The sequence below is a fragment of the Mustela lutreola genome, chromosome 17 (genome assembly GCF_030435805.1).
Source record: "Mustela lutreola isolate mMusLut2 chromosome 17, mMusLut2.pri, whole genome shotgun sequence".
Classification (NCBI taxonomy): Eukaryota; Metazoa; Chordata; class Mammalia; order Carnivora; family Mustelidae; genus Mustela; species Mustela lutreola.
In genome coordinates this window covers 23,724,464-23,751,083 of record NC_081306.1, presented here as the reverse complement: position 1 = coordinate 23,751,083, position 26,620 = coordinate 23,724,464, and positions in this window count along the sequence as shown.

The following is a 26,620-nucleotide window of genomic DNA, read 5'->3' as shown; positions in this document are numbered from 1 at the left end:
CTGCTTCTCCCTCTACCTCTTCCTGCTACTCCCCCTGGGGCCTGCTCTATCACACGTACTTGCGCTCTCTCGCTCTCTCTCTCTCTCTCTCTCTCTCTCTCCAATGAATAAATAAAATCTTTGAAAAAAAGGAAATCCAAAATTTACTAAAATAATTTTATTGGCAAAAATAAAAGGAGACCGACTGGCTTTTGTGCCTCTACATCATAGGTTCTGAATGAACTCTAATGTTGTGAGGAGGCACTGGATGCCTAACCTTAATGGACTTATTACGAGGGCTCAAATCCTGTTTATAGCAAATATAATAACCATATTTTCTATCCTCTGTATTTAATGCTTTGACATCTCAGGCCTTGCTGACTTCGGAGGGACTGTCCTTGGCAGGCTTACTGAATTCCTAGAGATGGTCAGCAGCTTGCCTGCCAGCAAACCTTTCACAGGTAAAGCAACCAAATCAGATGCTTTACCCCCAACCATCTCTTGTAAGAAACTCTTACACTCTGGGCCACTATGCCCTGCCCTGATCACCCCAGGGGTAAGGACAAACTACTCCAGACACCACTGTGTCCCAGAACCCACTGAGATGACACAAACTAGGCAGTCTTAAACGTGCTTACCCGGACTCCCCTGCCCCTTCCCATGGAATCCATGATAAAGGGTCTTCCCCCTATTGTCCCTTCACTTCCTCTTTCTCCTGACCAAGCCTGGTGCTTCCCAGGGCGGCCCTCCATGCCTCCCAGGACCTCCTTTCATGGGATCTGTGAGTCCAAAAACACTTCTTCCGTTGTGAGAGTTACTTGTATATCTGCCTGTCTTACCATACCTGATTAAAATAAACCCCAGTCCCCTTAAAACATCTGAGACACCTGGGGGGCTCGGTGGGTTAAGCTTTTGGCTCAGGTCATGATCTCAGAGTCATAGGATTGGGTCCCATGTCCAGCTACATGCTCGGGGTGGAGTCCACTTGGGATTTTCTCTGCCTCTGCCCTTCCCTTCCCACCACCACCCCCTACCCCCGCTCCTTTGCTCTCTCTCTCTCTCTTGCTCTCTCTTTAAAATAAAGAAATAAAGTCATTTAAAAAACCATGAGGGATGGGGCACGTGGGTGGCTCAGTGGGTTAAAGCCTCTGCCTTCAACTCCGGTCATGGTCTCAGGGTCCTGGGATCGGGCCCACATTGGGCTCTCTGCTCAGTGGGGAGCCTGCTTCCCCCACACCCCCGCCTGCCTCTCTGCCTAATTGTGATCTCTCTCTGTCAAAATAAATAAATAAAATTTAAAAAATAATTTTAAAAAAATGAGGGAGCCCAACCAATTTAAAGATGGTGAATACTTCGCTATGATAGATTTGGTCAATATGTTCTGTTCAACATCCTCTCAGGCATGTGTGCCTCAACCTTGAAGGACACATGATATACCTTGTTATACAAAGGGCATCCAAACCGCTCTGCTATCACAGGCAGACTCTGTGGGTAGGAACTTACTACATCCATCTTTCTCCAAGAACATAGGTGTGACATCACATTTAAGACATCCTACTGTGAGGAAATTTATTTGGCAAACTTGTTAAGGACCTACAAATGCGGTGTTCCTGGCTGGCTCTGTCAGTTAAGTGTCTGCCTTCAGCTCAGGTCCTGATCTCAGGGTCCTGCAACAAGCCCTGCATCAGGCTCCCTGATCAGCGGGAAGCGTGCTTCTCCCTCTCCCTATACCCCCCCCCCAGCCCCTTCTATTCTTCTCTCTCTCTCTCTCTCTCTCTCTCTCTCGTGCTCTATCAACTAACAAATTAAATCTTTAAAAAAGAAAAAAGGACATAGAAGTCCAACATCTTTCAGTACTTTTTGGGTTCTGAGGCAACATATTCCTTGTTTATAAATTTTACAGAAGCCCATTTAGGCTGTTACTTGTCAATAAGCTCACAATGAGGCAGGAGGGTCTCCCCTCAACAAAAAGCAGGTAAAACTGTGCAAGTAAAAATGACCCTTTGAGGGTGACGGGGTGGCTCAGTTGGTGAAGCATCTGCCTTTGTTTCAGGTCCTGACCTCAGGATCCTGACATCAAGCCTGGCAGGGGGGTTCCCTGCCTGTTGGGGAGCCTGCTTCCCCCTCTCCCTTCCACCCCCTCTTCCAGCCAGAGCTCTCTATTAACTACATAAATAAAATCTTTTTTAAAAATCACCTGTTATTGCCCAGGAGAAAAGGCTTCAGCAGCCTCCTCTCTCCTTCCTGGAGTTCCTGGACCACCCATGCTATCTGTCAATTGTACATGGGATCCCAATGCAAGAAACAGCCCTCCTTGGCCCTCGGTTATAGACCATGAAAGCAGCAGTTGCTAGCCATACACTGGGCTCTCCTGGAAATAGAGTCTCTCACGGGCTCTGAGCCTTCCTATCCAGCTGCCTATTATTCTCTGGGTCATGGCACCCCCACCAGTTTAATAGAGTCACCAAGGCCTACTTGCTACAGGCTGAAGCCAAAGTCTGCTTATCCTACCTGCAGGTGGAGGTGGCGGCTTCTGTCCACAGTGCATGGCCAGATTCCATGGTGCTAGAGGACATCAGCTCTTCCTTCTACCCCTTGGCCACCCAGGGATTTCCTTGGGATCAACTGCGTGCACATCTATGGAAGATATTACATTTTGGTTTTGATGACCACGTCTCCCTCCTGCTCACATGACAGCTTCACGTCCTGGAGAAGTGGGGCACCTGGGTGGCTCAGTTGGTAAAGGGTCTGCCTTCTGCTGGGGTCAGGATCCCGGGTCCTGGGATCGCATCCCACATCCAACTCTCTGCTCAGCAGGGACCTGCTTCTCCCTCTCTGTCTGCCTCCCACTCTGCCTGCTTGTGCTCTCTCTCTCTATATATATCAAGTGAATAAACAGAATCTCTTAAAAAAATAATTCTCTCATCTTGCCTCAAAGTGCAAACCTCTTCTCCTGACCCACTGTGAGCGCTCTCCTGCTCTGAGACCTCTCTTCTCACCAGTACCACTACTGCACTCACAACAACAAACAACGACATTCAATGATTTCCTAAGTGCCAGGTGGCCACCCAGGCCGTCAACAGCCAGCACCATAGAATCACCACAATCCATGAGCCCCACACACTATCCATTATCCCCGCTGGCACAGACTCTATTCCATTCATTCTCCCCTGGCAGGAAAGGCTCCCTCCACTTCAGACTTAAAACCACGGTTTAATTCTCTCCTGTGACACACGCTCTGCATGGCAGTATCTGTCTTCTTCTCTAAGTGTAGCCGGCTTGCTAGACTCAGAGAGTTTTCTCCTCTTGACATTTCACCAAGAGCCGGCTCATGGCGAAGTGCTCACTCCAGACCTCACGCTGTCATCATCACTTGCCTCCTAAACATCTCTCTGCAAAATTACACCTTGTATTCTCCCTAGTCCCACTAGGAGTTCCTTCTCCTGGTCTCTTAAAGATGGCAACTCCCTCCACACTGTCACTTAGACTCCACATGGGGAAGAGAAGCATTTTCAAGACTTAAGTCAGTGAGACATCAGAATTCACCATATTTATCCCTCATCAAATTAAACGCACATCAAACACCGAGAATTTTTGGCAAAGAAAACTGAAGCCCAAAATCTTAACTTCATATTGTCGAGGCTTTATCTAAGAGAGAAAGAAACAAAGATAAGCTGGATGTCAAAACATATTATGAGTAATAATCTATAGTACAGATAGTACCACAATTGTAATCCAAAGATATGACAACAATCACTTTGCTTAGCAGCATGAATTCACAGGATTAAAATGGAAGACAAAATTAGAATTTCTGATGAAGTCATTAAGGTTTACAATCAGTTTATGATAAAGAGCACAAGTGTGTTTAACTTATTTTTGACCCCAAATTCTATTCACATTGTATTCAATGAATGTTCAACCTATTCAATGTTGACAAGGGATCTTGCAGACATTGAAAAAATATCCATTAACTCATCATTTCCCTAAATTTTTTTTATGTTAGTCACCACACAGTCTGTCATTAGTTTTTGGTTTTTTTAAGTTATTTTTTATTTATTTTCAGCATAACAGTATTCATTGTTTTTGTACCACACCCAGTGCTCCATGCAATCTGTGCCGTCTCTAATACCCACCACCTTGTTCCCCCAACCTCCCACTCCCCCACCACTTAAAACCCCTCAGATTGTTTTTCAGAGTCCATAGTCTCTCATGGTTCACCTCCCCTTCCTTCTCAATTCCAATTTTCCCCAACTCTTTCTTCTAACTCCCCATGTCCACCACGCTCCACAAATAAGTGAAGCCATATGATAATTAACTCTCTCTGCTTGACTTATTTCACTCAGCATAATCTCTTCCAGTCCCGTCCATGTTGCTACAAAAGTTGGGTATTCGTCCTTTCTGATGGAGGCATAATACTCCGTAGTGTATATAGACCACATCTTCCTTATCCATTCGTCCATTGAAGGGCATCTTAGTTCTTTCCACAGTTTGGCAACCGTGGCCACTGCTGCTATAAACATTGTGGTACAGATGGCCCTTCTTATCACTACATCTGTATCTTTGGGGTAAATACCCAGGAGTGCAATGGCCGGGTCATAGGGAAGTTCTATTTTTAATGTCTTGAGGAATCTCCACACCGTTCTCCAAAGAGGCTGCACCAACTTGCATTCCCACCAACAGTGGAAGAGGGTTCCCCTTTCTCCACATCCCCTCCAACACATGTTGTTTCCTGTCTTGCTAATTTTGGCCATTCTAACTGGTGTAAGCTGATATCTCAATGTGGTTTTAATTTGAATCTCCCTGATGGCTAGTGATGATGAACATTTTTTCATGTGTCTGATAGCCATTTGTATGTCTTCATTGGAGAAGTGTCTGTTCATATCTTCTGCCCATTTTTTGATATGATTATCTATTTTGTGTGTGTTGAGTTTGAGGAGTTCTTTGTGGATCCTGGATATCAACTTTTTGTCTGTACTGTCATTTGCAAATATCTTCTCCCATTCTGTGAGTTGCCTCTTTGTTTTCTTAACTGTTTCCTTTGCTGTGCAGAAGCTTTTGATTTTGATGAAGTCCCAGAAGTTTATTTTTGCTTTTGTTTCCTTTGCCTTTGGAGACATATTTTGAAAGAAGTTGCTGTGGCTGATATCGAAGAGATTACTGCCTATGTTGTCCTCTAGAATTCGGATGGATTCCTGTCTCACGTTGAGGTCTTTTATCCATTTTGAATTTATCTTTGTGTACGGTGTAAGAGAATGGTCGAGTTTCATTCTTCTACATATAGCTGCCCAGTTTCCCCAGCACCATTTATTGAAGAGACTGTCTTTTTTCCACTGTATATTTTTTCCTGTTTTGTCAAAGATTATTTGACCATAGAGTTGAGGGTCCATATCTGGGATCTCTACTCTGTTCCACCGGTCTATGTGTCTGTTTTTATGCCAGTACCATTCTGTCTTGGTGATCACAGCTTTGTAGTAAAGCTTGAAATCAGGTAACGTGATACCCCCAGTTTTATTTTTGTTTTTCAACATTTTCTTAGCGATTTGGGGTCTCTTCTGATTCCATACAAATTTTTGGATTATTTGCTACAGCTATTTGAAGAATACTGGTGAAATTTTGATAGGAATGGCATTAAAAGTATAGATGGCTCTAAGCAGTATAGACATTTTAACAATGTTTATTCTTCCGATCCAAGAGCATGGAATGGTCTTCCATCTTTTTGTGTCTTCTTCAATATTTTTTTTAATTTATTTTTTATTTTCAGCATAACAGTATTCATTATTTTTGCACCACACCCAGTGCTCCATGCAATCCGTGCCCTCTATAATTTCTTTCATGAGTGTTTTGTAGTTCCTCAAGTACCTCTTTGGTTAGGTTTATTCCCAGGTATCTTATGGTTCTTGGTGCTATAGTAGATGGAATCGATTCTCTAATTTCCCTTTCTGTATTTTCATTGTTAGTGTATAAGAAAGTCACTGATTTCTGTACATTGACTTTGTATCCTGCCACATAACTGAATTGCTGTATGAGTTCTAGTAGTTTGGGGGTGGAGTCTTTTGGATTTTCCAGATAAAGAATCATGTCATCTGTGAAGAGAGAGAGTTTGACTTCTTCATTGCCAATTTGGATACCTTTTATTTCTCTTTGTTGTCTGATCACTGTTGCTAGGACTTCTAATACTATGTTGAACAAGAGTGGTGAGAGTGGGCATCCTTGTCGTGTTCCTGATCTCAAAGGGAAGGCTGCAAGCTTTTTCCCATTGAGGATGATATTTGCTGTGGGTCTTTCATAGATAGATTTGGTGAAGTTCAGGAATGTTCCCTCTATCCCTATACTTTGAAGCCTTTTAATCAGGAACGGATGCTGAATTCTGTCAAATGCTTTTTCTGCATCAATTGAGAGGACCATGTGGTTCTTCTCTCTTTTCTTATTAATTTATTCTATCACATTGATTGATGACGCCTCCTGCTCCTCAGCCACCGGGGCTCCCCTCTCTGGCACTGTTCCATGGTGCCGGGACTGCCCCAATGTCTGGGCAGAACGCTCATGAGAATTGGCCGGAAAACACCCAGAAAACTCGCTTCGGGAACCGCACGTCAGCAGGGCTGACCCCCCAGGCCTGGCCCTGCATCGCGAGCGCTTGCGTCCAAACCCCGCCAGAAAGCCCTCTGGGAAACAGGCTCCTGCGAGGCCTATGACTCCTGCTCCTCAGGCTCCAGGGATCCCCTCCCTGGTGCTGTCCCATGGGCCAGGCTTGCCCCGAGGCCAGTGCTCGAACGTTGCCTGCTTCCCCAGCCTTCTGCTTCCAGGGTCTAGTCCCTCAGGGGCCTCCAACTGGAGAACCCTGGGTCCAGCGCCAATGGTGCCTTTCAGCGCCTCAGATGAGCCTCGTAGAGAGAGAAATCTGTTGCCCCCACTGAGGTCAGCCCTGTCCTTGGGCGCCCCAGCCACCCAAAAAGTCGGAGGCGGACGCCCGGCCGCCACCCGTCCCTCAACGCTCCCCTGCGCTGGGACACCCCGGTGGGCTGTGTCGTCTAGGTGGGTTGTCCGGATGGCCACGACCTGCCCCGGGCGAGAAAGTGCCCTGGGCCCTGGAGAGCAGGGCGCTCCACAGGGCTGCCCAATGCCGGCCAATTCGCAATCCAATCCTGGTTTGGGCAGAATGCTCGTGAGAATTGGCCGGAAAACACCAGGCGAACTCTCTTCGGGCGCCACACATCTGCAGGGCCACCCCCGGGGCCTGGCCCGGATTCCCGAGCACTCGCGTCTGAACCCTTCCAGAAAGCTGTCCAGGAGGTAGGCTCCAGTGAGGCCAAAGCCTTCTCCTCAGCCTCCGGAGGTCCCCTCCCTGGCGCTGTCCCATGGGGCCAGGCCTGCCCCGAGGCCCGGGCTTGAACCCTCGCCTGCTTCCCCAGCCTTCCGCTTCCAGGGTTCTGTCCCTTGGGGCCTCCAACTGGGGATCCCTGAGTCCACGCCTCTAATTCCGCTTCCAATCAGGTGGAAATGGTTCCTTTCGATGCTGTGGAAAAGCCTCCATTCGCGAGGACCTTTCGTGACCTCACTCAGGCCAGCCTATCTTCGTGTGCCCCTGCAGCCCATACAGTCTGTGTTGGACTCCTGGCCACAACCCCTCCTTCAAATGTGCTCCTGGGATGCTCCCCTGACCCTTCGTATTGGCGTGTTTTCCTTGTGGACGCCACATGCCCCAATTTTGTAAGCGACCTCGGCCATGGGGAACAGGGAGGTCCTCAGGGCCGCCCAATTCAGGCCAATTCCTACGAGCGTCCTCTCCATGTTGATCCTGATTTCGGAGGGGAACCAGCCTGGTCTTTTTTGTAAACCACCCCCACCCTCGTTGGTCTCCCTGCCCAGAAACCCAGATTCTGCCGCACTGCAGGACCCATTTCCTGAAGTCAACCCCAATGGGAGCCCTCTCGGAGCTGGCAGGTCAGAGCAGCCATTCCCCAAGTCCATCACCCTAACCCTAAGTCGTGTTTTCAGGCTTCCTTCTACAGGGGCCTGTCCCGCAAACTCTCTGGCTTGGGAACCCTGAAGTCACACTGTAGGAGTCCACCTGCCACCTAGCAGGTCACCAGTCTGTTTGGAGCTGCACGGGGCTATCAGAGCCAGTGAAAAATTGCATGTCCCCATGAGTCCTCCCCCACATTCTGCTGCCCCCCCCCCGAGCATGATGCGCCACCTGACCACCATCCTCAACTTGGCTCCTCGGGGATCCAACCTCCAGATCAGCAGTTCGGGCATGCCACACCCCTACCTCAGCACTCCTCAGGGACCCCTGTCAGCTCTAGGCAGACCTGGAACTCCCCTGCCTGCCAAAAAGCTCTGGGATCCCCTCTCCTTCTTCTCACTGGACATCGGCCCAAGGCTTCCTTGACAAAGGGGAAGGCTACCTCTTGACTGCTTCACACCTCCTTTCCTCTTCTTCCTTATTTCTCTCCACTTACCTTTGTACCTGGGCAAACTGCAAGGAACATATCCATGGAACATGGACATGTTCTGACATCTGAATCTTCCTGGCAGCTTTCTGAGGCCTCCTTATGCAAACAGAATCTAGAGTATCATAACACAGTATGTTTGCTAATGATCATCATGAGAACAAGAGAGCAAAAATCACTCCATTTTTGCCTCCCTCTTCATGAAGTAGAACACGGTCTTCTTCTTTCCTTCCTTCACTTCCATTCCAATTCCTTTCCGTGCAGTGTTCGTTCCTTGGCTTCGGAGGTAGGATTTCATGATTCCTCACCTGCACAAAAAACCCAGAGCTCATCACAACAAGTGCCCTCCCTAAGAGCCATCGCCCATTGAATCCTTCCCCTCCACACCCCTGCTCTCTAGCTACCTTCAGTTGGTGCTCTATGTTTGAGTCTCTTTCCTCACTGACTTATCTTTCTCCCCCCACTATGTTCATGTTTTCTTTCTGAAATTCCATAGACATCAAATGATAGGCTATTGGTCATTTCTTACTGATATGGCTTAGCTAAATCCACTCTAGATCCATCCACATCCTCGCAAATGGTAAGATTTTATTCTTTTTGAACCTGGCTCCTATTCCATTGAGAATATGTGCGAGATTAGAGGTCTACATTCATATATATATATGTATATATATATATATATATATATATCACTAATCAGCGAATGGACATTGGGACTCCCTCCATCGTTTTGCTATGGTTGATAATGTTGGTGTCCATATCACAGTGCTTGTGCCCCACTGAATGTGCATTTTTGTGCCCTTGAGGGCAATCCTTAGGAGGGCAACTGCTGTTTCCTAGGGTTGTTCTGTTTTTAGCGTTTGGAGGAACCACCATGCTCTTTTCCAGAGTGGCTGCAACAACCCACATGCCCACCGACAGTGCAGGAGTGTTCCTCTGGATGCAGAACCTTCCCTGCCAGCAGTTTTCTAAGGAGAAAACAGAAAACCTAGGGGATAACGTGACTCGGACTGCGTCCGGCAAGCAGCCCCAGAAATTCACTCCAGGGTTCCTGACGCCATGCCCTGGGAAGCCATCAGAATGCCTCTATCCAGTGGAATTCCCAAAGACTCTCCTTCTGACTTCACCACCCATGGAACTACAGAGAAAGGATGCCATGGCCAACTCTCTAGAGGGTCCACTGAGTGAAAGTAGAAAGTCAAGCTTCCCTTTTCAATCGTCCAAGGCTCCTTGGAATCCTTTGGAATGTTCCCTCTGCCCTCATCGGAACTCTTTGGATAAAACAGACAAATCCATTAGGATCCATCCCCTTGGACAAAGGAGGAAGCCATCCTCCAAGCCTCTATCTGACCACAAACAGCCACCTCGCTCTAGATGCTGGCCATTCCACCACAGCCTAGGACCCATGAAATCAACAGTGTTCGAGGAAGGAACGCATTCTAGGTCCCAAACACACACCGAGTCCATCTCATCTTCCTTTTCAAATCCAAGGGTTTGCCTAGGAAAGAGATGTTCCAAATACCTCTGTGAGCCAGAGAGAAGCAGAGAAAATGAGATCCCCTGCCAGGTGCTCCCTGCAAGGAAACTCAGGAACCCTAGCACCCATGCTCGATGGCTGACAGCTGCATTCGTGGGACTTTTTGGCTCCACTGGAGATGAGAGAAAACCCAGGATGTTTGGGGTGAAAGAGAACTTTGACCTCCCATGCTGGCATGGATGTGCCACTGTGCCCCATGGGCCTGCTGTTTTCTCTGAATGCTGACGTCCTGGGACAAGCTGCATGACGGATTCAGACGCTGATTTCCAAACTTTAGGTCTCGTGAAGCCAGAGCGAAGAAGGGTTGTCAGGTGCGGATATGGAGGCACATCCCACCTAAAGCCTACAAACCTGCTCCGATTCCTGGAGGAGAGACACATGCTTGTTTCTTAAGTGGTCATCCACTTCCTTCTCAAGCCAGCCAATGCCCTTGTTCTTTTTGGAAAAGCAAATAGACTCTTCCAAACAGACATTCAACCCCTCGGTTCCAAAGGCACTATGGGTTGAATTGGGTTCCCCCGTCTCCAGATCCCCACCGGGAGGACCCTCCTGAACCATCCTGACAGCACATTCCCATCAACCTGGGGGAACGGGTCACAGTGCTGAGTGGGGGCCTGACTCCAGCAATTCTTACCACCATTCCTGAGCATGGGGAAACAGTCTTCAGCTCAACACTCTGTCCTGGAACAACAAGCTGCAGTACCTCACGTTTCCTGCAGCCCCTCACCACTGCTCACAGAACCAGCAGGCTGTACAGTCACCTCTTCTGGTGTGTGTGTCACGGCAGCTCACCGCTGCCCTCCGCTGAGGGCAAGCAGCATTGCACCCTAGCATGCTCTCAGGAACCACAGCTCACCACGCGGTCCAGTGGCATGAATAGGTACTGCCGAGCATTCCAAAGACTCCTATGCAGCTCCCAAAACCCTCTGAAGGTCTAAAGCCACCCTGACTCTGTTCCTGCAGATTGGGACTTCTAGGCCCACCCAACGAATCCACAGGCCACCCAAGCAGAACCGGCGTCTTCCAGAGATGCGTAAAATCTTCAGAACTAGAGAAAAATTTATGAACCACCTGAGGCCACAACCAACTATCGGCACCGCAGCGGCCCAAAAAATCAGACAGATGACGTGCCCCAACGTCCCTGAACTCTGCTCCGGGAACGCTCCCATGCGCCGGGGCCCCAGGGTGGGCTGCAGCATCTTGGCGCATTTTGTGGGTGGCCACGACCTGCCCCAGGTGAGAAAGGGCCCTGGGCCACGGGAAGAAGGGGGGGTGCGCAGGGCTGCCCAACGCCGGCCAATTCTCACCAGCGTTCTGCCCAAATCCTGTGAAATCTAGTCCAAATCTCATGAGAACTTATTCTAAAGCTCAAAAGATCTCAGTCAAAACCGATTTGGGAAGGAAGCTTATAAGAATTGGCTGAAATCACCAGAGAACTCACTCCGGTGGCAGGGGCTCTCAGGGGAGCCATGTAGGCCTGGCCTGTGGTCCCAGATGCTCACAACATGAACCTAGCAAGAAAGCATTCCAATCACTTCATGTGCATGGACAGAATAGCCACAAAATGCCAGCCAATTCTCACGAGCTTTCTACTGAAATCAATACCAATTTGGGCAGAAAGCTCCTGAGAATTGCTTGGACACCCCTGGAGATCTCGCTTGGGAGGTGGGGGTGGGGGCCCTCAGCAGAGCCAATGCGTCTGGCATGAGCTCCCATGCACTCAAGGCTAGAATCACATGAGAATGCGACTCAAACGTTGGGCGCACACATGACCCAAATAGCCACAAAACGCCAGCAACCCCTCTCTCCACTCAGTAGCCCAGGGAGACGGCCTCAGCATGGCCAAATTGGGCATGCCATGCCCGGAGGCCCTAACAGTAACCCTAGGTTCAGTTATTGGGCTTCCATCCCCAGGGGCCTGGCATGCAAGAAATCCAGATTAGGGAAACCAGAGCCACACCCCAGGAGTCTGCCTGCCACCCAGGAGGAAACAATGCCATTTGGAGCTGCGCAAAACCCTCAGAGATGGAGAAACCTGCATGTCCCCCCTGAGGCCACTCCCACATTCTGCAGCACCCTCCCACCACAAACCCAGATTCCAACGTGTCGCCTGCGCTCCACCCTCAACTGACACCCATGGGTTGCCTCCCTCACACCAGCAGATTGGGCCTGCCATGCTCCAAGGCCCTAACCCAAACCCTAGGTTGGGTTAACAGGCTCCCGTCCTGAGAGGCCTGGCCACCAAGCCTTCTGGATTGAGGATTCCTGTGCCACACCCCAGGACTCCACCTGCCACCCAGGAGAAAACCATGTCATTTGGAGCTACGCAGAGCCCTCAGAGTGGGAGAAACCTGCATGCCCCCTGAAGCCATCCAGCTTCTTCAGCCTGTTGGCCACAAACTCGGTTTCTGACATGGCGCCTGACCCCCACCCTCAACTCACCCATTGGAAGCCCACCTCAGTACCAGCAGATCAGGTCTGCCATGCCTCTAGGCCCTAAACCCTACTCTAGTTTGGGTTTTCAGGCTTCCATTCCCAGGGGCCTAGACCCCAAGCCCCCCAGATTGAGGACCCCAGAGCCACACACCAGGACTCTGCCTGCCACCCAGGAGGAAACCGTGCCATTTGGAGCTGCACAAAACCCTCAGAGCGGGAGAAACCTGCATGCCACCCTAAAGCCACCCCAATCATTGGTGGCCCCCCCAGCCACAAACTCGGAGTCTGACACTGCATGGCACTGGCCCTCAGCTCAACCCTGTGGAAAGCCCACCTCGGCACCTGCAGATTGGGCCTGCCATGCCCCTAGGTCCTAACCCTAACCCTTGGTTAGGTTTTCAGGCTTCTATCCCCACAGACCTGGCCCCCAAGTCCTCCAGATTAGGGACATCTGAGCCATACCAGAGGCCTCAATCTGCCACCTAGAAAGAAAGATTCACTTGGAACACAGGCAGGGATTAACCTGAAGAGAAATCTTCTTCACCAATAGATGCCACCCCACATTCCACAGCTCCTGGACAAAAACCCAGGACCTGACAATGACCTTGACTTGGGCCCTTAACTCAACCCCCAGACATTCAGCACAGTGCTTTCAGATCAGCACAGCCATGATAATAGACCCTAAGGCTAACCCTAGATTTGGTTCTGAGAGGTCTGACCCCAGTTGCCTGGCTCCAATATCCCAGTGACTGAGGACACCTGTGCACTACAAGAGGACTCAGCCTGATACCCAGAAAAAATCATGCCCTTTGGAACTCCCAAAAGGACTCAGAGTAGGAGAAATCTTTATGCCCACCTGAGGACACCCCCACTTTCAGTGCCCTCCTGAACACAATCCTGGAGTCTGAACCAGGCTCTCAACTGAGCCCCCCATAAAGATCGAAAAAGCACTGGCAGACAGGGCCTGCCATGACCCTGCCCCTAACCCCAACAGCAGGTCCCATTCTGAGGGCCATCTTCCAGAGGCTAAGCTGGGTGGAGCCCTCACAGGGACAATGTGGTCTCAGGTCCCACCGGGTCACAGAAGGATTGGGGGTGTCTGAGTATCGCAGAGCCTGCTGGTATCAGAGCAGGGAATCTGGCTATAGAGACAGAGCCGAGGAGTGAGCTTTCAGCTCAGGGTTACCTTAAACTGTGATCTGCAGCACAGTTGGGCCACTGCTCCTTGAGAAGGGACCCCACAAGTGGCACATCCAGGGAGACCCCCTGGAAGAGTGGCAGGGATCTGCTGGGTTTGGAGACTCCAGATGGGGCTGTGTGCCAGAGACAGACACTCAGCGACAAGCCAGATGAGTTTGGAGCATGGTCAGAGACCAGGGAGACAGGAGTGATTGGGCGCTTTTCTCCGAGGGCGCACTGAGAAGCAGGGCCCCAAACTTTCAGCTCCTCCAGACCAGAGCTTGGGAGGCCACCATTTTCATTCCTGTCCTCCAGAACTCTACAGAAAGCATTCAGGGAACAAAAGCTCCCAGAGCAAACCCGAGCAGATTACTTAGCCCGGCCCCTGGCAAGGGCAGTGTAATTCCGCCTTGGGCAGAGACACTTGAGAATCACTAAAACAGGTCCCTCCCCACAAAATATCAACAAGAACATCCAGCCAAGACCGGGCTCACTGATCAAGAACAGCGGAATTCCAGAGGAGGGGAAAGCAAAGCCTGGAATTCATGGTTTTCTACCCATGATTCTTTAGTCTTGCAAAGTTAATTAAATTTTTTTAATTTTATTTTTTTTCTTATTCTAATTTTTTTAATTTTTCCTCTTTCCTTTTTTGACATTTTTTAACTAGTTTATCTTAACAATACCTTTCATTTTAAAAAATCTTTTTGAACTTTCATTATTATAGTCATATTTTATCCTTCATTGTATCTAGCTTTATTTTTTGTATACACATAGGGTTTTTTATTCTAAAATATTTTGGGATACAACTTCTTTTTTTTTTAAGATTTTATTTATTTATCTGACAGACAGAGATCACAAGTAGGCAGAGAGGCAGGCAGAGAGAGAGGAGGAAGCAGGCTCCCTGCTAAGCAGAGAGCCCAATGTGGGGCTCGATCCCAGGACCCCGGGATCACGACCCAAGCCGAAGGCAGAGACTTTAACCCACTGAGCCACCCAGGCGCCCCGGGGATACAACTTCTAATAGATCAAAGTATGCCCTAAATCTAGCACAGGGCTTTGTTCTAGTCTCCAGCCTGAGCAAATTCTCTCCACTTTTTTTTTCTTTCTTTTCCCAACCAACATATCTTATCAACTCCTTTTATAGAATTTTTTTAAATTTTCATATATAGTCATATTTTATCCAATCATCGTGTTTATCCGTGTGTGTATGTGTATGTGTGTGTGTGTGTGTGTTTCCTTAAAATTTTGGGAGGTAGTTTCTTCTAAGAGAGCAAAATACTCCCAAAATCAAGTTGGTGGCTCTGTTCTATTCACCAGTCTATATATTTTTTCTTTTTTCTTTTTTTTTTTTAACTTCTTTTTACCCCCTTTCATCTCCCCACAATTTGGGGTCTCTTCTGATTTGGCTAATGCACATTTTTCTGGGGTCTTTCCCACCCTTTTAGTATTTTATTCTCTACTCCTTCATATATTCTTATCTGGATAAAATAACAAGGCCGAAAAACTCAACACACACACACACACACACACACACAAAGAAGAAGAGGCAGTACCAAAGGCTAGGGACCTAATCAATACAGACATTGGTAATATGTCAGATCTAGAGTTCAGAATGATGATTTTCAAGGTGCTAGCCGGGCTCCAAAAAGGAATGGAAGACAGAGTAGAGAGCCCAGATATGGACCCTCAACTCTATGGTCAAATAATCTTCAAAAAAAAAAAAAAACAGGAAAAAATATACAGTGGAAAAAAGACAGTCTCTTCAATAAATGGTGCTGGGGAAACTGGGCAGCTATATGTAGAAGAATGAAACTTGACCATTCTCTTACACCGTACACAAAGATAAACTCAAAATGGATAAAAGACCTCAACGTGAGACAGGAATCCATCCGAATTCTAGAGGACAACATAGGCAGTAATCTCTTCGATATCAGCCACAGCAACTTCTTTCAAAATATGTCTCCAAAGGCAAAGGAAACAAAAGCAAAAATAAACTTCTGGGACTTCATCAAAATCAAAAGCTTCTGCACAGCAAAGGAAACAGTTAAGAAAACAAAGAGGCAACTCACAGAATGGGAGAAGATATTTGCAAATGACAGTACAGACAAAAAGTTGATATCCAGGATCCACAAAGAACTCCTCAAACTCAACACACACAAAATAGATAATCATATCAAAAAATGGGCAGAAGATATGAACAGACACTTCTCCAATGAAGACATACAAATGGCTATCAGACACATGAAAAAATGTTCATCATCACTAGCCATCAGGGAGATTCAAATTAAAACCACATTGAGATATCAGCTTACACCAGTTAGAATGGCCAAAATTAGCAAGACAGGAAACAACATGTGTTGGAGGGGATGTGGAGAAAGGGGAACCCTCTTCCACTGTTGGTGGGAATGCAAGTTGGTGCAGCCTCTTTGGAGAACGGTGTGGAGATTCCTCAAGACATTAAAAATAGAACTTCCCTATGACCCTGCCGTTGCACTCCTGGGTATTTACCCCAAAGATACAGATGTAGTGATAAGAAGGGCCATCTGTACCCCAATGTTTATATCATCAATGGCCACAGTCACCAAACTGTGGAAAGAACCAAGATGCCCTTCAACGGACAAATGGATAAGGAAGATGTGGTCCATATACACTATGGTGTATTATGCCTCCATCAGAAAGGACGAATACCCAACTTTTGTAGCAACATGGATGGACTGGAAGAGATTATGCTGAGTGAAATCAGTCAAGCAGAGAGAGCCAATTATCATATGGTTTCACTTATTTGTAGAGCATAACAAATAGCATGGAGGACATGGGGAGATAGAGAGAAGAAGGGAGTTGCGGGAAATTGGAAGGGGAGGTGAACTATGACAGACTATGGACTCTGAAAAACAATCTGAGGGTTTTGAAGGGGCCGGGGGTGGGAGGTCGGAGTACCAAGTGGTGGGTGTTATAGAGGGCACGGATTGCATGGAGCACTGGGTGTGGTACAAAAATAATGAATACTGTTATGCTGAAAATAAATTAAAAATAAATTTAAAAAGAAAGAAAGAAAGCATTTAAAAAAAAGCATGAAGATATTAGAGAAACACTGTCTGGAGAAATAAAAGCCCTTTGAGAAATAAAAGAAGAGAATAAAAGAATAAAATCTAACCAAGCTGAAATCAAAAAAGCTATTAATGAGATGCAATCAAAAATGGAGGCTCTTACTGCTAGGATAAATGAGGCAGACAAGAGAATTAATGATATAGAAGATCAAATGACAGAGAATAAAGAAGCTGAGCAAAAGAGAGACAAACAACTACTGGACCACAAGGGGAGAATTCGAGAGATAAGTGATACCATAAGATGAAACAACATTAGAATAATTGGAATTCCAGAAGAAGAAAGAGAGAGAAGAGCAGAAGATATATTGGAGAGAATTATTGTAGAGAATTTCCCTAATATGGCTAAGGGAACAAGCATCAAAATCCAGGAGGCACAGAGAAACCCCCCCTCAAAATCAATAATAATAGGTCCACACCCTGTCATCTAATAGTAAAACTTACAAGTCTTAGTGACAAAGAAAAAATCCTGAAAGCATCCCGGGACAAGAAGTCTGTAATATACAATGGTAAAAATATTAGATTGGCAGCAGACTTATCCACAGAGACCTGGCAGGCCAGAAAGAACTGGCATGATATAGTCAGAGCACTAAAACATGCTGCCAAGAATACTACCTCCGGCTCTTCTATCACTGAAAATAGAAGGAGAGATAAAAAGCTTCCAGGACAAACAAAAACTGAAAGAATTTACAAACACCAACCAGCTCTACAAGAAATATTGAAAGGGGTCATCTAAGCAAAGAGAGACCCTAAAAGCAGTAGATCAGAAAGGAACAGAGATGATATACAGTAACAGTCACCTTACAGGCATACAATGGCACAAAATTTATATCTCTCAATAGCTACCCTGAATGTAAATGGGCTAAATGCCCCAATCAAAAGACACAAGGTATCAGAATTGATTAAAAAAAAAAATCAATATGCTGCCTACAAGAAACTCATTTTAGACCCAAAGACACCTCCAGATTTAAAGTGAGGGGGTGGAAAACAATTTACCATGTTAATGGACACCAAAAGATAGCTGGGGTGGCAATCCTTATATCAGATAAATTAGATTTTAAGCCAAAGACTATCATAAGAGATAAGGAAGGACACTATATCATACTCAAAGGGTCTGTCCAACAAGAAGATCTAACAATTTTAAATATCTATGCCCCTAACATGGGAGCAGCCAACTATATAAACCAATTAATGACAAAATCAAAGAAACACGTTGACAATAATACAATAATAGTAGGGGACTTTAACAGCCCCCCTCACTGAAATGGACAGATCATGCAAGCAAAATATCAGCAAGGAAATAAAGGCCTTAAATGACACTCTGGACCAGAAGGACATCACAGATATATTCAGAACATTCCATCCCAAAGCAACAGAACACACATTCTTCTCTAGTACACATGGAACATTCTCCAGAATAGATCACATCCTGGGTCACAAATCAGGTCTCAATATGTATCAAAAGTCCGGGATCATTCCCTGCATATTTTCAGACCAAAATGCTCTGAAGCTAGAACTCCACCACAAAAGGAAAGTTGAAAAGAACCCAAATACATGGAGACTAAAGAGCATCCTTCTAAAGAATGAATGGGTCAACCTGGAAATTAAAGGAGAATTGGGAAAAAAAAATCATGGCAACAAATGATAATGAAAACACAGTGGTTCAAAATCTGTGGGATACAGCAAAGGCAGTCCTGAGAGGAAAATACAGAGCGATACAAGCCTTTCTCAAGAAACAAGAAAGGTCTCAAATACACTACCTAACCCTACCTAACTACCTAACCCTAAAGGAGCTGGAGAAAAGAACAGCAAATAAGGCCTAAACCCAGCAGGAGAAGAGAAATAATAAAGATCAGAGCAGAAATCAATGAAATAGAGATTAAAAAAAAACAATAGAACAAATCAATAAAACTAGGAGCTGGTTCTTTGAAAGAATTAATAAGATTGATAAACCCCTGGCCAGACTTATCAAAAAGAAAAGAGAAAGGACCCAAATAAATAATATCATGAATGAAAGAGGAGAGATCACACCCAACACCAAAGAAATACAAACAATTATAAGAACATATTATGAGCAACAATACACCAGCAAATCTGACAATCTAAAAGAAATGGATGCATTCCTACAGACATATAAACTACCACAACTGAACCAGGAAGAAACAGAAAGTCTTAATAGACCCATAACTAGTAAGAAGCCCAGGGCCAGATAGCTTCCCAGAGGAATTCTACCAAACATTTAAAGAAGAATTAATTCCTATTTTCCTGAAACTGTTCCAAAAAATAGAAATGGAAGGGAAACTTCCAAAGTCATTTTATGAGTTTGAGCATTACTGCTGCTGCCCCTCGGAAAAATTTGTTACTTAAACTGTAACCCCTGGAGGATTTTACTAGTTACAACTACCAAGCACATTTAGATATGGCCTTAAGAAATACATATACTGACAACAGGTCTTTGGGGAGAAGGACGATGTACGACCGTGAAGCTGGGCAGCTGGGGATGCCCGGCCCACCCAGGGCAGAATGCCACCTGCTCCAGAGAAGCTGAGCACCCAGGAACGCCTGGTCAGCTCAGGGTGGAACGAAAACCGCCTGCTTCCCTTATCCGTTATCGCTCCTTTCTCTTCCCAGAAGCACCTGTTGTTAGTTAGATGAGTCCTGTGAATGTGCTTGGTTAACTATGAACTTTATCCTCCTTCTTGCTTGTCTGCAGGACGGGATTAACGTTTGACCTTCATCGATCCTTCTATTGGCTATTGTTTTCTATCCAATAAAAGTGAGACTGTGGAGTTGTTCATGGCAGCAGTCCTTTTCGACTATTGTCCCCTGCTCCCAATCTTTTGCAGCTGACTTGTTTGTGCCTAATTCTTCCCTCGTTGCCGACTGGAAGCAGCACATTACCTTGATTCCAAAACCAGACAAAGACCCCATCAAAAAGCAGAATTACAAACCAATATCCCTGATGAACACAGATGCAAAAATTCTCACCAAAATACTAGCCAACAGGATCCAACAGTAGTTTAAAAGGATCATTCACCACGACCAAGTGGGATTTATTCCAGGGCTGCACGTTGGTTCAACATCAGCAAATCAATCAATGTGATACAATACATTAATAAAAGAAAGAACAAGAACCATATGATACTCTCAATAGATGCTGGAAAAGCATATGACAAAGTACAGCATCCTTTCTTCATGAAAATTCTTCAAAGTGTGGGGCACCTGGGTGGTTCAGTGGGTTAAGCCTCTGCCTTTGGTTCAAGTCTTGATCTCAAAGTCCTGGGATCAAGCCCCGCATCAGGCTCCCTGCTCAACGGGGAGCCTGCTTCCCCCCCAACACCCCGCCTGCCTCTCTACCTACTTGTGATCTCTGTCTGTCAGATAAATAAATAAAATCTTTTTTTAAAAAACTCTTCAAAGTATAGGGATAGAGGGTCCATACCAATATCATCAAAGCCATCTATGAAAAACCCACAGCAAATATCATTCTCAAAGGGGAAAAACCGAGGGCTTTTCTACTAAGGTCAGGAACACGGCAGGGATGTCCATTATCACCACTGCTATTCAATATAGTATTAGAAATCCTAGCCTCAGCAATCAGACAACAAAAAGAAATTAAAGGCATCCAAATCAGCAAAGAAGTCCAACTATCACTCTTTACAGATGATATATTTTTTTTAAAGATTTTATTTATTTATTTGACAGAGCAACAAGAGAGATTGTGAGAGAGATCACAAGCAGGCAGAGAGGCAGGTAGAGAGAGAGGAAGGGAAGCAGGCCCCCCGCCGAGCAGAGAGCCCGATGCGGGACTCGACCCCAGGACCCTGAGATCATGACCTGAGCCGAAGGCAGTGGCTCAACCCACTGAGCCACCCAGGCGCCCGCAGATGATATGATATTTTATGTGGAAAACCCAAAAGACTCCACTCCAAATCTGCTGGAACATGTAGAGGAATTCAGTAAAGTGTCAGGATATAAAATCAATGCACAGAAGTCAGTTGCATTTCTATACACCAATAAGACAGAAGAAAGAGAAATTAAGGAGTTGATCCCATTTACAATTGCACCGAAAAACATAAGATACCTAGGAATAAACCTAACCAAAGAGGCAAAGAATCTCTACTCAGAAAACTATGAAGTCCTCATGAAAGAAATTGAGGAAGACACAAAGAAATGGGAAAATGTTCCATGCTCATGGATTGGAAGAACAAATATTGTGAAAATGTCTATGCTACCTAAAACAACTACATGTTCAATGCAATCCCTATCAAAATTCCATCCATTTTTTTCAAAGAAATGGAACAAGTAATCCTCAAATTTATATGGAATCAGAAAAGACTTTGATTCCAGAGGAATCGACTTCATCCAGAGGAAAATACTTCATAGCCAGAGGAATGTTGAAAAAGAAAACTAAAGTTGGTGGCATCACAATTCCAGACTCCAAGCTCTATTACAAAGCTGTCATCATCAAGACAGCATGGTACTGGCACAAAAACAGACACAATCAATGGAACAGAACAGAGAGCCTATAAATAGACCATCAACTCTATGGTCAGCTAATCTTCGACAAAGCAGGAAATAATGTCCAATGGAAAAAAGACAGTCTCTTCAACAAATGGTGCTGGGAAAACTGGACAGCCACATGCAGAAAAATGAAATTGGGCCATTTCCTTACACCACACATGAAAATAGACTCAAAATGGATGAAGGACCTTAATGTGAGACAGGAATCCGTTGATATCCTTGAGGAGAACAGAGGCAGCAAGCACTTTGACCCCAGCTGCAGCAACTTCTTCCTAGAAACTTCGCCAAAGGCAAGGAAAGCAAGGACAAAAATGAACTATTGGGACTTCATCAAGATCAAAAGGTTTTGCACAGCAAAGGAAACGGTTAACAAAACTAAAATATAACTGACAGAATGGGAGAAGATATCTGCAAATGAATTATCATATAAAGGGGTAGTATCCAAAATCTATAAAGAACTTATCAAACTCAATACCCAAAGAACAAATAATCCAATCAAGAAATGGGCAGAGGGGGGCGCCTGGGTGGCTCAGTGGTTTGGGCTGCTGCCTTCGGCTCCGGTCATGATCTCAGGGTCCTGGGATCAAGCCCTGCATCGGGCTCTCTGCTCCGCGGGAAGCCTGCTTCTCTCTCTCTCTCTCTCTCTCTCTCTCTCTCTGCCTGCCTCTCTGCCTACTTGTGATCTCTGTCTGTCAAATAAATAAAAAAGAAAAGAAAAGAAAAGAAATGGGCAGAGGACATGAACAGACATTTCTGCAAAGAAGACATCCAGATGGTCAACAGACACATGAAAAAGTGCTCCATATCACTTGGCATCAGGGAAATACAAATCAAAACCACAATGAGATCCCACCTCAGACCAGTCAGAATGGCTAAAATTAACAAGTCAGGAAATGACAGATGCTGGCAAGGATGCAGAGAAAGGGGAACCCTCCTACACTGTTGGTGGGAACACAAGCTGGTGCAGCCACTCTGGAAAACAGCATGGAGGTTCCTCAAAAAGTTGAAAATAGAGCTACCCTATGACCCAGCAATTGCACTACTGGGTAATTACCCTAAAGATACAAATGTAGTGATCCGGAGGGGCACGTGTACCTGTATGTTTATAGCAGCAATGTCTACAATAGCCAAACTATGGAAAGAACCTAGATGTCCATCAACAGATGAATGGATAAAGAAGATGTGGTGTATATATATATATACAATGAAATACTATGCAGCCATCAAAAGAAATGAAATCTTGCCATTTGTTATGACGTGGATGGAACTAGAGGGTATTAAGCTGAGTGAAATAAGTCAATCAGGAAGACAATTATCAAATGATCTCCCTGATATGAGGAAGTTGAGAGGCAACATGGGAGGTTTGGGGGTAGGAAAGGAATAAATGAAACAAGATGGGATCGGGAGGGAGACAAACCATAAGACACTCTTACTCTCACAAAACAAACTGAGGGTTGCTGGGGGGAGGGGGGGAGGGAGAGGGTGGTGGGGTTATGGACATTGGGGAGGGCATGTGCTATGGTGCTGTGAGGTGTGTCAACCTGGTGATTCACAGACCTGTACCCCTGGGGCTAATAATACATTATATGTTAATAAAATTTTAAAAAATTATTTTAAAAATAAATAAATAAATAAAAATAATATAAATAAATACAATAAAATACATAGACGTTTTAGCCCATAATGGATTCATTTAACAGGTTGACTAGAATATGAATTAAAAAAGCTTTTTAAGATGGAAAAAAAGCGATGCCTCTGTGGAAACAAGATGATGTCTCTTCAAAAAATTTAACACCGAATTCCATTTCAGCGGGGGACCCAAAGGAACTGAAAACAAAGACTGGAGCAGGCATCCTGCGCCTTCTTCAGAACAGCACCTTCACACCAGCCGGAAGGTGGAAGTGACACAATTGTCCCCTGGCAGACGGACGGGCAAACAAAATTTGGTAAATACACAAGAGAACGCGATTTGGCCTTAAAAACGGACGTCCTGACCCAGATTACATCGCGGACTGAACCTGAAGTCGCTCGCTGAGTGAAACCAGCCAGTGAGAGAGGGAAAGACCCCAGGACCGCACTCGGAGGAGGCGTCCGGGACACAGTCGGACGCAGCTGCGGGGCCGAGGGAGGGGACCAGGGAGCTGGTGTGTCGCGCACACAGTCCCCCTCGGGGAGAGCGAGAACGTTCTGGAGAACGACGTGCGGCACGTGACCTCGGCCTCAGCTGTGGAACTGCCACCCACCGTGTCTGAAGCGGTCCGTGTTGTCGTGTGTAGTCGCCGTGAGAACACGAAGGATGACGCCTGTCACCACGCGCGTGGACCCCGGAAACGGCCCCAGTGACACAACCCTGTTGAAATGCCCCTCAGACTGGACCCTCTGCGCTCCGTAAACCCGTCCGGGTCGTGCACACAGGGGAGTCTCGGGAGCGGCTCTGGAGGGAGAAAACGGGCCGGGACCGGAGAAGACGGCGCTGATGGTGCGGCGGGCGGTGACCGCCAACGTGGGCCTGCGGTCCGGGGGCCACTGCGGGTGCAGTCAGGGTTTCCTCACCTGGGGTTCCGTGGGGGTTCCGCGGGACGGTGTCCCTGTTAGGGGTCAAACGCCCGAAGCAGCCCGTGTCACACGACAGACCCGGTTTGGAAGCGACGGCGGGGGGCCTGCATGCGGAGATGTCGCGTATTTGTGCGACGACGACCCGGTCCCGCAGATCCGAGGTCACCACAGAGGACGCGGCGCTTCCCGCACCCACGCGGCACCAGGTCGCAGGAGCAGAGACGACGTCAGATTCCGGGAGGGAGGCCGAGCCCGCCGGGTCCAGGCCCCCCGCGCGGACGGGCCACTCGCCCTCGCAGGAGGCCGTGGCGGGCTCGAGACTCGCGGGAGGATGGAGTCGGGGCCGAGTCAGACGTGGCGGGACTCGGGGTCCCAGGTCAACGCGGCGCCCCCACAGCCCAGAGCCGTGAGGAAGCGGGTCGGGCCTCCGGCCGGCGGCCAGGGAGCCCGAGCGGCCGCGGGAAGGGGGCGGCTCGGCGCACGACAGACCCCGCGGTGCAGAAGCGCCAGCTCCGGGCCGGGAGCCGCGGTTCATCCCCCGCAGGAAGTCGCCGTCCCCGCAGCTCCGCGGCGGGAACCTCTGTCCCCCCGGCCCCCGCCTCTCCCCACGGACGCGCCAGCCCGCCAGCCCTCCCGGCTTCCCGCGCCTTGTCCGGGACCCGCCGAGCCACGGACAGGTCGGTCCTCCGACGCCGCGCGCCGCTGACGACGGACACAGAGCGGGACGCGCGGGGACGGGAGACGCTCGGGCTCCGGGACGAAGGGCGTCGGGAAACACCCGACGTCCCCGCAGCCGCCCTCAGAGCCCGCGCTGTCGCTCCCGGACGCCCGGACGCCCGGACTCCGGCCGGCCCCGCGGTGGGTGTGGACGCGGGAAGGACGCGCGGGGCCGAGGCGGGCGGGGCGCGGGGAGCGCGAGCCCCGAGGGGGCGGCAGGAGCCGAGTCTGCAGCGCACAGACACAGCCGCGACCCGCGGCGCATCCGAGCCCGGACAGTGGGTACCCCACAGCACCGCGCTCAGCCCCGCAGGACCACCGCGCCGCACACAAAGCCGCGGAAGCCGCACCGTCTACACAGCGCGCCCTTCCTCGGCGGGGCCCCGCGAGCCCCGCACCCCCTCGGCAGTCCCCGCTCCGGCGGCTTCTGCTCACCTTCTCCCACGACGGGGCCTGAGGAGGCCGGACGCCTGTTGGCCTGGACGTGGCCTCGCGTCCTCCACAGCCTCCACAGCGTGTCCCAAGGAGGCCCGGCTCTGGTTGGCGTGAACACCACCCCATCTTCTCTAGAAACCTCCAGGGCGGGTCAGGAGGAGGCCGGGCTCCTGTCCGTGTGGACACTGCCGCACGTCCTCCTGAAGCCCCCACCGAGGGTTCCGAGGAAGCTGGGCTCCTGTCGCTGTGAGGGAGGTCCCACGTCTCCCCTGGTCTCCCACAGGCAGAGAGGAAGCCCCCTAAGGCCAGGGGAGGCGGTGCAGGACCCCATGCTCTCAGCTCAGTGGAAACACCTGTCCCCTCCCCTGGGCCCCGCTGAATCCAACAGATTTTGGAACTTTCTAACTGAAACGGAGTAGGATGTCCTGGCTAACAAACCTAACGAACAGGATACCTAACGAACAATTACTTGGAAAGCATAGAGAATAAAATGAAATGCAGATCAAAACTTCACAACTAACACCAAAATTCACCATAATTGTACATAAACGTAAAAGCACACCTATCAGATCATCCAAAAGAAAAGATAAAAGAAACCTACGTGACCTTGGGCTTGGTGATGAGTTCTAACCCACAACACCAAAAGCCAATACAAAAAAAGAAGAAAAATGGATACTGTGAAGTTTAAAAATGTAACACCTCTACCGTGAAAGACCTTGCTCAGGGAACTCAAAGACAAGCCACAGACGGTCTATCCTCTATCATTAGGAAATTACGAATTTAAACAACAGTGAGATAGCACTGTGCTCCTATTAGAAATGCTGAGTGAGGTCCTCCGCATTGGCGGAGGGTGGGGAGTGATAGAAATGAGCTTTCACGCTGGGGACTCAGGGCCCGGCACTTTGGAAGGCGTCAGAGCAGTTTCTCCCAAGGCTGAACAGGTCCCATTTTAGGATCCAACTAGAGTGCTTCTAGTGTTTGGACAACTGCTTTGAAAAAACCATTTCCAAACAAAAACTAGCAGACAGTTATGCATGGCAGCTGTATGCATAATGGTTTAAAAACTTGAAAAAATCAGAATGTCCTTTGATCGATGGGTCCGTAGGCCTCCTTGTGAAGCAGAAAGAATGTACCACTGCACGAGGGTTACTTGGGCTGATTCATTTTGAAGAACAGCAGACACAGGAGAACCTCTGAAACCGGGCGGAAGCAACTATTTGGTGAGTGAAATTTACACTTCTCCTTTTATTTTCAATTTACGCTTCTAAAAGAAGGTTCCATTGGTAAGGCTGTCTCTACCAAGAACAGAATGACTAAGGTGGAAGAAACTCTTATCAAAAGAGAAGGGCAGACTCAAATCTGCTTGACAACCATAGCCTCATTTACTGTGTTTGGCTTAACAAAGTCCCTTAACGGACCTTCCCACCATCTGACAGCTTCCCTCTGTCTTCTGCTGCAGATACTGACCGTGATGGCTTTGAGGCGTTCAGGAGAGTGACTCCATCTTCCTAGGTATCCGTGGTCTTAAACTTGTGTGGGTTTTTTTCCCTCCTTTTATTTGGGGGGAGTTGGGAGTCTCAGCCAAGAACCTAGTGGAGAGAGGGAAAATTACTTTTGCTCACCTGCACATGTAATGCAGAGCTGTTAAATAACAGGAAAGAACGAACAGTGAGCCCATGGAAAGACGTGCATGAATGTTA